The following is a 12,031-nucleotide window of genomic DNA, read 5'->3' on the forward strand; positions in this document are numbered from 1 at the left end:
ACCCTTATAATTCCCTAGTATATGGTACTGAGGTACCCAGGGTATTGGGGTTCCAGGAGATCCCTATGGGCTGCAGCATTTCTTTTGCCACCCATAGGGAGCTCTGACAATTCTTACACTTAGGCCTGCCACTGCAGCCTGAGTAAAATAACGTCCACGTTATTTCACAGCCATTTACCACTGCACTTAAGTAACTTATAAGTCACTTATATGTCTAACCTTTACCTGGTAAAGGTTAGGTGCAAAGTTACTTAGTGTGTGGGCACCCTGGCACTAGCCAATGTGCCCCCACATAGTTCAGGGCAAATTCCCCTAGCTTTGTGAGTGCGGGGACACCATTACACGCGTGCACTACACATAGGTCACTACCTATGTGTAGCTTCACAATGGTAACTCCGAATATGGCCATGTAACATGTCTATGATCATGGAATTGCCCCCCCTACACCATCCTGGCATAGTTGGCACAATCCCATGATCCCACTGGTCTGTAGCACAGACCCTGGTACTGCCAAACTGCCTTTTCAGGGGTTTCACTGCAGCTGCTGCCAACTCCTCAGACAGGTTTCTGCCCTCCTGGGGTCCAGCCAGGCTTGGCCCAGGATGGCAGAACAAAGGAATTCCTCAGAGAGAGGGTGTTACACCCTCTCCCTTTGGAAAAAGGTGTTAAGGCAGGGGAGGAGTAGCCTCCCCCAGCCTCTGCAAATGCTTTAATGGGCACAGATGGTGCCCATTTCTGCATAAGCCAGTCTACACCGGTTCAGGGACCCCTCAGCCCTGCTCTGGCGCGAAACCGGACAAAGTAAAGGGGAGTGACCACTCCCCTGACCTGCACCTCCCATGGGAGGTGCCCAGAGCTCCTCCAGTGTGCTCCAGACCTCTGCCACCTTGGAAACAGAGGTGCTGCTGGCACACTGGACTGCTCTGAGTTGCCAAGGCCAGCAGGTGACGTCAGAGACTCCTTCTGATAGGCTCCTTCAGGTGTTGCTAGCCTATCCTCTCTCCTAATTAGCCAAACCCTCTTTTCTGGCTATTTAGGGTCTCTGCTTTGGGGAATTCCTTAGATAACGAATGCAAGAGCTCATCAGAGTTCCTCTGCATCTCTCTCTTCACCTTCTGCCAAGGAATCGACTGCTGACCGCGCTGGAAGCCTGCAAAACTGCAACAAAGTAGCGAAGACGACTACTGCAACTCTGTAACGCTGATCCTGCCGCCTTCTCGACTGTTTTCCTGGTGGTGCATGCTGTGGGGGTAGTCTGCCTCCTCTCTGCACTAGAAGATCTGAAGAAATCTCCCGTGGGCCGACGGAATCGTCCCCCTGCAACCGCAGGCACCAAAGAACTGCATTACCGGTACCCTCGGTCTCCTCTCAGCACAACGAGCGAGGTCTCTTGAATCCAGCAACTCTGTCCAAGTGACTCCCACAGTCCAGTGACTCTTCAGTCCAAGTTTGGTGGAGGTAAGTCCTTGCCTCCCCACGCCAGACTGCATTGCTGGGAACCGCGACTTTTGCAGCTACTCCGGCCTCTGTGCACTTCCGGTGAAAATCCTTTGTGCACAGCCAAGCCTGGGTCCACGGCACTCTAACCTGCATTGCACGACTTTCTAAGTTGTCCTCCGGCGGCGTGGGACTCCTTTGTGCAACTTTGGGTGAGCACCATTTCACTCCTCTTTGTAGTGCCTGTTCCGGCACTTCTGCGGGTGCTGCCTGCTTCTGAGAAGGCTTTTTGTCTTGCTCGATGTCCCCTCTGTCCCCAGACGCAATTGGCGACATCCTGGTCCTCCCTGGGCCACAGCAGCATCCAAAAACCCTAACCGCACAATTTGCAGCTAGCAAGGCTTGTTGGCAGTCTTTCGGCAGGAAAACACTTCTGCACGACTCTCCACTGCGTGGGGGATCCATCCTCCAAAGAGGAAGTCTCTAGCCCTTGTCTTTCCTGCAGAATCCTCAGCTTCTACTGTCCAGTAGCAGCTTCTTTGCACCCACAGCTGGCATTTCCTAGGCATCTGCCCATCTCCAACTTGCTTGTGACTTTTGGACTTGGTCCCCTTGTTCCACAGGTACCCTCGACTGGAAATCCATCGTTGTTGCATTGCTGGTTTGTGTCTTTCCTGCAGAATTCCCCTATCACGACTTCTATGTCCTTTGGGGAACTTTACTGCACTTTGCACTCACTTTTCAGGGTCTTGGGGTGGGCTATTTTTCTAACCCTCACTGTTTTCTTACAGTCCCAGCGACCCTCTACAAGGTCACATAGGTTTGGGGTCCATTCGTGGTTCGCATTCCACTTTTGGAGTATATGGTTTGTGTTGCCCCTATCCCTATGTGTCCCCATTGCATCCTATTGTAACTATACATTGTTTGCACTGTTTTCTAAGACTATACTGCATATTTTTGGTATTGTGTACATATATCTTGTGTATATTTGCTATCCTCATACTGAGGGTACTCACTGAGATACTTTTGGCATATTGTCATAAAAATAAAGTACCTTTATTTTTAGTATATCTGTCTATTGTGTTTTCTTATGATTTTGTGCATATGACACTTGTGGTACTGTAGGAGCTTTACTCGTCTCCTAGCTCAGCCTAAGCTGCTCTGCTAAGCTACCATTATCTATCAGCCTAAGCTGCTAGACACCCTATACACTAATAAGGGATACCTGGGCCTGGTGCAAGGTGTAAGTACCCCTTGGTACTCACTACAAGCCAGTCCAGCCTCCTACAGTTGTGCACTGATTTCCTATTCAATACTCTATTGGGAATTTCTTCTTAAGAGATCAGTAAACTCATGGTACACTCATATGACATCTTCCGCCGGAAGATATATCTGATATCAATGAGCCCAATGACAACTTCATTGTGTTATCTGGGGCAACTGAGGCAAATGGGTGCCTCCTTGCTTCTGGATGAAACAAAAAGGTTAACTTACCTGCAGGAGTAGTTTGGCAACTTAAAGACTTTTCTGGATTCATATGCTGTGCTTTATTCTGCTGTCTCTTAGTTGGGCCTGGAGTGGTCTCGGATTCTTTCTTTCTCCTTTTGCCATCGCCGACCATTTGGCGGCTAAATCTATTCCTCAATGACACCAGACATAATCCACCTTTTGGGTGACTTTTTATGGACTTATTTACCCTCCTGTGATGTATCAACCATCTGATTCCTTGATTATTCACACTTCTTGTATGGGGTAGAGTCTGGGAGACTGGGATAAAGGTTCACATGGGAATCCAGAAAATCCTTTGAGCTGCAAAACTACTCCGATAGGTAAGTTAACCTTTTTGGTGTGCAGTGTGACTCTTTTGGATTCACATGCGGTGCATTGGTTATAAAGGAACATCCTCCCCGACAGGAAGACTGGCTTGAAGTGAGTGTGAATATGTGAGCATGTGTCTTATGACCTTTTATCCTACCTGTGCTTCTGTACTAGCCGGTATATCAATGCAGTAGGGTTTTGTAGAGTTGTGCACTGAAGACCATGTTGCCGCCACGAAGATGCCATTCTAGGATATGGTGACAATAAATGTTAGTGTGGCCTCCTTTTTTCAGGTTAAGCATTTTCTAGGTGTCTCTCCTAATGGCACCCCCTTCCTTAGAACTTATTTAAGTTGTCTAGAATATATGCTTTAGTGACTGTCAAAACTTTGCTTCCAGGTACGAAGGACACAGAAAATTGTTTCACTTTACTGTATTGGTTTGTGTCCTGTAAGTAGTACATGACTGACCTTTTCACATTGTGCATGTCGAGGGCTCCTTTGGCCTGTTATGTTGTCTGTTGGAAGAAAGTTGGCAGTTGTACTGCTTGGTTTATGTAGAAACATGATATGAGCTTTGGTTAGAAGAGTGGGTGTATGCTCCTAATTATCCCATCCTTATGTATGTCTAGGTATAGTTCCTGCTCTGTGAGTACTTCGCTGACCCTTCGCAGGGATGTGATAGCATTTAGAAAGTCTGTCTTCATTGTTATAAATCTGAGTCTTGCATTGTACATGGGCTTGAACTGTGCTTTAGTTAACAGTGTTAATACTAGATTAAGGTTCCACCTGCTGGGGGGTGCTGACCTAGGTGGTGCCATCCAGGAACCTTTTAACAAGTGTTCAAGTGTTCTTGTAAAGTAGCTTTTCCATGTGGTGCTTCTGGTGTTAACCACTTTAGCTGCCAGGTGTGCCTTGGTTTAGACCCTCATCGAGTAGGCGTGTCAGGTATCTGACAACACTAGTGTCCCCGTGTGTGATGTGTTTTTTCTTACACCAGTGGATGAACCTATTCCTCTCGGCTGCAAAGCATTTTTGTGTCCTTCACTTCCTATCTTCCCTGAGTATCCCAGGCATCTCTGTGGTAGACCCATGGGTCTGTACTCTATGTATTGAGTGGCTACGCTGCCAGGCCGAGGCTGACTGGTGACAGGTAGCATACTTGCCCCCTCTGCATGGTGAGTAGGTACTGGTAAGGGGGTATCTTTATTATTCCAACTTGTGCAATCTCCATCATGTCTGAGAACCACGGCTTTCTGCCCGTTTGTTGGGGTGAATAGTATAATTGACATATGTCTCTATTTGCACCTGCTTACCACTAAAGGTATCAGTGGGGCTGGTGGAAAAGCATATGCAAATATCTCTGACCAGTTTATTGACAGAGTATTCAGGTCTATGCCTGGTTCTTCCCATTCTAGGAAGGGGTGGTTGAGCTATGCCTTGGTTGAGTCCCCATTTGCGTGAAGTTGCTTCTTGTCTGCTTACTCTGTCTGCCTGTTTGTATTGTACGTCTGGAGGCTGTATTGCTAGCACTGCTATTTTCCTCTGTACAACCCATCTCCAGATGTCCTGTGCTAGTTTCAGTAGCTTGAAAGACCTCTTTCTCCCCGGTTTGTTTGCATAAACATGGTTGTCTTGTTGTCTGGCTGTTCCTGTACTGTCCTTCCCAAGGTCTGTTTGTGGAGGCTCTTAGTGCTTGAAAACACTTTGGCCCAAATTTAAGAAGGGCCTAGCACCAAGTATCGCCACATTAGTGACATTTTTTTTTGCTAATGTGGCGATAGTGTGGCAAAAACGCTGTGCAATATTTAAAGTGTTGGAATGCACGCATTGCACCCCTTTGTAAACCATTGTGCCACATTATTCCTGGGCCAGACATAATGTATGCAAGGGTGGCACTCCCCCGTTAGGGGGCCCGCAAAAATAGCGCAGTGGAATGTATAACATTCCACCGCGCCATTTTTAGCAGCATTTTTAACACTTGTACAGAGCAGGCTTTAGAAGGAAGCACACCATTATTTTTAATGGGCCTCTGTGTACTTTGCAGGATTAGAACCAACATTTTTAGGGCTAATCCTGCAAAGTACAACAATAGCGTCAAAAATTATGATGCTACTCTCCATTTTCCATGCCACAATATGTAGGCTCTTAAATTCTGGTGGTGGCCCTGTGGACAACGGCGTGTTCTCTTCTGGGTTGTTGCCACGAAGATGGAGGCTGCTGGGGTATTGGCCTGATACACGTGCGATCCTGGGTGGAATGTCTTCTCTCTTCTCAGTGTCATGGCTTCAGGAGAAGCTGGCTCCTGGAGAAGGCCCGTTCCTTGGCCGATAATGCCTGGTAGCATTGATAGATACATATTTCTTCTACGTGCTAGGAACAAAGACTCCATGAGGCAGCAAGACTTGCTTTGTTCCTCCTCCAGCTGTGCTCTGTGCAGATGTGGCACTCTCTGGATCAGGGCAGTATACACCGAGATGTCACCTGGAGGCGAACGTCTGGATGGGTATGTATCGATGCGTCTTGTTGGAGAGTCTGCCTTCAGATCTCCCCAGCCTCCTGTTTCTAGAAGAGTTCTTCCGCCTTCTTCATAGGCTTCTGGAGTGGAAGGTGGTTCCATCTCTTCTGTCCCCTGGCACCTGTCTTCTCCCTCTGGCTCTTGCTAGGAATTCTGAACTTCTTGAGGGAGTTGCCAATTTTTTTTTCCCTTGTATCAGAGCTGCCATTTCTGGACTTTTGTTTTTTGATCCTCACCATGCAGCAGTTGGGGCTTCTTTTAAGAGTTAGAGTGTTCTTGCCCTTTGGCTGTTTTCCTGATCTCTATCCCCTTCGGAGTTGTGTAACATTTTGAAGGTTTGCTCCCAACAGTGCCTTTACGTTTTGACTGATGATGCTCTTTTGCTCTGTGCTTTCCCTCAGCTGCTGGTTATTTTAGGTGTAGGGTTGTCTTCAAGGGCTTAGACTCTGGGGCTCTTGGTGTTGTACCTGCTTTAATATGTAGCAGAGTCTGCTTCCTTGGCTCTATCTCTGGTGCTTTCCTCAGTGTTGCTTCTTCCTCGACACCAGACCTCTCATCCTGAGGCCCCTCTGCCTCTTCCTGCATGCCCTCATCACTGGATAATCCCAGTTGTTTGAGGGAATCCTGTTTCGTTTGTGACTGGTCCATGGCATAGTGTGCCCACCTCTGTTTTTCACTCACCTTCAGAGTGCTTTGGAGGAATTCTTATCAAGCATGGCTCCCTTCAGCTTTGTGGTCCTTGGATAGGAAGAGGTTGCACACTTTGGGGCATATTTATACACTGTTTGCGCAGACTGTGCATCAATATTTTTGACGCACATTCAGCGCAAACCATGCACCATATTTAAACTTTGACGCCCGAGCCCGCGGACGTCAAAATTCCTCTGTGTGCGTCATTTTTTGGATGCAGGAAACTGCCTTGCGTTAATGACATACAAGGTAGGCATTCCCACCCAAAAAATGACATTAAGGCCTGTGCGCCTTATTTACACTCCAGTGTCATTTTGATGCACAGGAGGGGCAGGCGTTAAGGGACCTGTGGGCTCACTTCCATGGTCTCTGACCATGGAAGCAGTTCAGAGGTGCCCTTCCCTGCCTCCAGGGACACCCCCTGCCACCCTCGCCCACCCTTGGAGGACACCCATGGATGGGGGGGACCCATCCCAGGTAAGCACAGGTAAGTTGAGGTAAGTATTTTTTTAAAAAAATTTAAAGTGGCATGTGGGGCCTAATTTGGGCCCCCCTACATGCCACTGTGCCCAATGACCATGACCAGGGGACAGAAGTCCCCTGGTCATGGCCATTGGGCAAGGGGGCATGGCTCCTGTCTTTCCTAAGACAGCATTCATTTCAATGGGGGTTGTGCATCATAAAATGGTGCAAGTCCGGTTTGAGGCATGATTTTTGCTTCAAACCTGACTTGCACTATTTTTTGACGTACAACCCCCATTTTCCCCTACTCCAGCGCTGCCTGGTTTGAGTCATTTTGTTTTACTCTGACCTGTCCACAGCGCCGGCTAACGTCATTCCTTAAATAAGGTGCCGCATGGGCATAGGAATGGCATTAGTCGGCAGCAAAAAATTTTACGCAAACCAGCGCCGGCGCTGGTTTGCACCAAAAAGTATAAATATTGCCCTTTGTGCTTGTCCTTCTGGGCCAGTGAGGAATGGGAGTTTGGCCAAAACAAAAAAGGGTTTTCCTCCATATCTCAGGCTCAGTGCCAGCTCCCTGGCATGAAATCTCTGCCCCGCGTGGTTGAGTCTCAAGCTGGAGGTACCTGATCTCCAGCAGTCTTGTTCAGCACTAGTATGTTTACTTCTGTGTTTTCTGATGGTCATTGGTGAATATTGTGTAGATTCTCTTTCCTTCTGGGTGATTTTGCAATTCTTTTCGGTGCTATCCGGGTGTTGTTCCTGGAGCATTGTGTCCACATGGCAGAAAAAATAACCTGAAGATGGCAGTAGGGTGTCCACACTTTCAGGAGAAAAAGACCGGGCCTTTTTTCATGTTCTAAGAAATTGCAAAGACCCAGACTTTTAAGAAAATCATTGGCATTCCTTTGCACCTTGACTTTACTGCCTCTGTTTACTTTAATCATTAGTCAGGGATCGTTAATGCAGCCTGTAGTTTCTGTTTAGATAGGGATCATGTACAGGGATTTCAGATCTGATGTCATGGAGGTGGACACAGCCACCCAAATTACTAATGACACCAAATGGAGAGAAAAAGAGAGGCAGTTCCGAATTCACCCACTGGGTGGCAGAATATTGTACAGCATGTGAATCCAGATAAGATTGACGCTGCAAATAGATGGTTATCATGGTGACACCACCAACCAATGCAAATTTGTCTTCTATGTCTGTCCATGTGATGAATGGTCATTTGTGGCTCGTGTGCAACCCATTCCAGTGGTGAGGCATTCACCGTAACAGTCATCTACGCTTGAAAGTTTGCGCTGTAATAAGCTAGTCTTGCCCCACCAGCAAATTCTGTGTACTTTGTCCAGTGGGTGTCAACAATAGTATATCCTCCCACGTCCCAGCTGCTTGTGGCCACTGACAGAGGATATATTTGTTCATACACATATGGAATCAATGCAATGCGCAATGTAATTGTTTCCAACCTTGTTGTCTTCTTCCCCTGTCAGATTAAGGGGCTGATTACTATCTTGGCAGATTCCGGTTCACCAAATTTCAATTTCATTATATCCCATGGAACTTGTAATACTGCGGACAGAATATCCGTTACGTTTGTGATAAAGTATTCCATCCACCAAGATCGTAATCAGACCCTAAGATACGTGTTAAGGGGAAGTATTTTATGAAATGCCAATACTCTCTCCAAAGTTGGCTGTGCTTTGGCATTCCCCGAATTGAGAGTGAACCATAAGAGGTTGTGAATCTATTGCAATTGAAATCTGTTTTTTTTCTGTTCATTACAAATCCAAGGTGGCACAGCTTCTGAATCTTCTGCTGCCCGTGAGCTTGGCATATCTGAACTATTCCCTTTTATTACCAGCCACCTACATAAGAGTAGATATGAAAAGCTTGATGACTCAGATGTGCTGCTACAACAGAGAGACATTTCATAAAGACCCTCACGCGGATTTTACCCTGAAGGGGAGTCCCTTGAACTGAGAATGTGTGCTACTTACCACAACTATACTCCCAAGTTATTTGTAAATTGCCACCTCAAAAGTCAACCTTTTTTTCTTTTTGTGCTGTGGTAATCCATTCAGTGTACCTGCTTGCCTTTCCACGATTGTACAACAATATATCCACTTTGTGGGTTGGCAAGAAGCCTTAAATGGCACACACCCAGTCCTCTTTTGAGCTTTTAAGATCAGAAGAACTTACCATTTTGGAGTCAGAAACCAAAGCTTTGGATTTCTCAGGATCTGCTGTGGCTTTTTGAGGCTGGCTATTCTCTTGAGGTTGGTAATCCTTTCAAAGTTGAAATTTGCTTAGTATGACTGTGGCACACATTTCATCACTGACCCTTAGTATTGAGAGTCCTTCCAGGACCAATCCTCTCGCCTTTTACCAACCCCTGTGAGTGGAGTAGATGTGTCCTTTCTATCAGATATTGTCATCACTAGTTGTTTGTTAGTCTGTTGGTAGTGTCTCTGCTGGAAAGTGTAAGGTTGTCTGGGAGATCTTCAGAAATTCAAAGTCTCTAGTACCAGAGAGCACTTTGAATAGAAAATGAGTCAGGTCCATTTCATCTAAGTCAATGACACTGGATGTTCCTGCTCTCTCTCCACCAGTTTCAAAACCTTCATCAAACTCCTCGTCCCTTGCGGGGACTACCTGGATGCTTTTGGGTCCACATTAGCACAGTGTACCCCGAGCCCGACCATGTGCTGCTGAATAGGTCTTACACTGGAACTGTTTCCATGCCAACCAGTGTGATTCTTTGCAATCCCTTGATAAATACATAACTGCCCAGGGAAATTCGGGGGTACAATTTAGACAGTGTTTAAATGTTGTGTTTTTCATTACCACCCTCTATGCAAATCCTCCTCATCTGACCTGTCTTTTCAATGTCTTCTTAAAAATATCAACTTAAACCTCTCTTGCAATTTTAGTTAGGTCTATCATCTAATTACTAGGGTCAGAAACAAAACTTATTTTTCTCTCTTTTAAAGTTGTTTTGTCTCTACCAAACGAGTGTGCCAGTCTGGAACCTGTGTCTGGCCCCTCTTTTAATGTTTATCCGCCTACAATTTATCACTTTTCAGCCTCCCTTGTACAAATCTTTCAAATCAAGTGCCTATTGAATGCTATTCAAATGCATGTCTGCCTGTGTGGAAATCACAGCGGGGCAGAAAAACAGAGAAGGAACTCACCAATATCCAGCTTTTAACTCTATCTAAATCTCTATTAATGTCATCCTGTGAAGCTTGTTTGAACACTGGAGCATAGTTATACACATAAGAGCATTTTTATTCTACCAGGAGGTTTCGTAACTGGGTACTCCATTGGCCTCAAGCATCTTTAGTTTCCAACCTAACCTAACAAACCTAAACGCATTTTGCTGTGACATCATTCATTTCTAAAGTTCTTGCTCCTTTAAGGTCTTATACAGACTCATGTAAAGTGCCATTAAATGGCCTTCACTATCCATCTCTACATTCTTATATGTTAGGACACTTTAACAGTCCTTTATTCCAGTGTCAGCTCTCCACTTAATGAACCTTAAATGCTATTATTGTTATCAATAGTGTCTTAAGACCTAGAGCACATCTAGCTGGTTCACTGTGTGTATACTGAGAAGACCTCATCCAGCCATGCATGGAGATCAGCAGAGTGTGTTGCCAACCACTGCAGCCATGTACACCTTAGTTCACTTGTAGGATGGAGGCCTCTGCAAGCAGGGTAACATATGGATTCTGTCTCTATTGGTGAATACTATGGTCCTCAAACAAATGGCCTCTCATAATGTGATGCTGAGAATTCCCTTTCTCATGGTGAATCGACAAGTCGCGGCTGAGTTGAATGCAGGGCATGATAATTCCCGTCGTCTGACATCTATCTTAAGGAAGCTGCCCCGGATCCAGATAGACTCCAGCTAACGTTTAAGATATTTTCACTTGCCTTGAAATGGTTCGCCTTGGAACCCAAACTTAGCGGAAAAGCTTAAAAAAATCAGTAAGGAGTCAGAACATCAGAAGCAGTGGTGCTTTGAGACTGGAGATTACAAGATTGGAATTGTTTAGAACTACACAAGTCACTGGAGAATGGCCACTGTGTCAACACCACTGAGGCTGGAGAATTATCTAATAACTTTCCTTTACAACATTAAGAGGAGTGTCTTGCCTGGACTTCTTTAGAATTGTTAGGCTTTTCTGCTGTTTGATCTGATTCCTTTTGTGTTTTGTGTACAGATAGATAAATTAGGCGGTGGTTGCCTTCTACTCTGCTTATTTCGTTGTCCAATGTTTCAAAGCCCTTGGCTTTATGTCGACATTTGGAAAACTATTTAAAACTGACATTTTAACTACAAATTAACAGAATACAGCTACAGTGAGGCTTTCTGAAGCGACAATGAGACCTGCCCTCAAACTGATTCATCTTTGGCCAAGTTGGATCAGGGTTTTACCACCGGTCATCTGCAATCCAGTCTGCATTACTACTGGCGGCTTAATGGTGGAAGGCGCAGTCATCCGCGAGGTGAATTGTTATTTCTAATGCTACAACTTCATCCCTAGTCCACTTGCAGATGATGCTCTGTGCAATATGAGATGGAGGCTATGTAAAAAAAACAGACAAACAAGGTTTTCTCAAAAAAAAGAGGTGATATTTTTATTTAGGAATATTTTTAACAATGCAGGAATGAACAACAAATGAGGAGACGTGTCCCTGGGTATTCGCCATTGCTGTGTTTGCAATGCATGCCTGGTGCATGTGTGCATCGCATTATGGTGTACATTGGGCATGCAACATATGGCCCATGGAGCTATCATGATAAGCCATGTGTTTGGACAATGCAAGGAAATTATGCATCTAGATTTACAGGGCCCCTGCTTCTCCAGCAGGCTGAGTGGTTAGTGGAAGTTGTGCAAGCAGTATGGTGGCATCCTTTTGGGTTCAAGCCCTGACTATAAATTCAAATCGGTTTTACAAGTGAAATTACCTTATAAAACCTCTAAAACTCTTTGTTGCGGCCTAACTGAAACAAAGGAGAAGATCACATTTTGGGTATAAAAAGTTGACTCTACCAGGGATCAAGGCAGGTCAGAAGTTGGGGCAAGGCTATG

The sequence above is a fragment of the Pleurodeles waltl genome, chromosome 5 (assembly GCF_031143425.1).
Source record: "Pleurodeles waltl isolate 20211129_DDA chromosome 5, aPleWal1.hap1.20221129, whole genome shotgun sequence".
NCBI lineage: Eukaryota > Metazoa > Chordata > Amphibia > Caudata > Salamandridae > Pleurodeles > Pleurodeles waltl.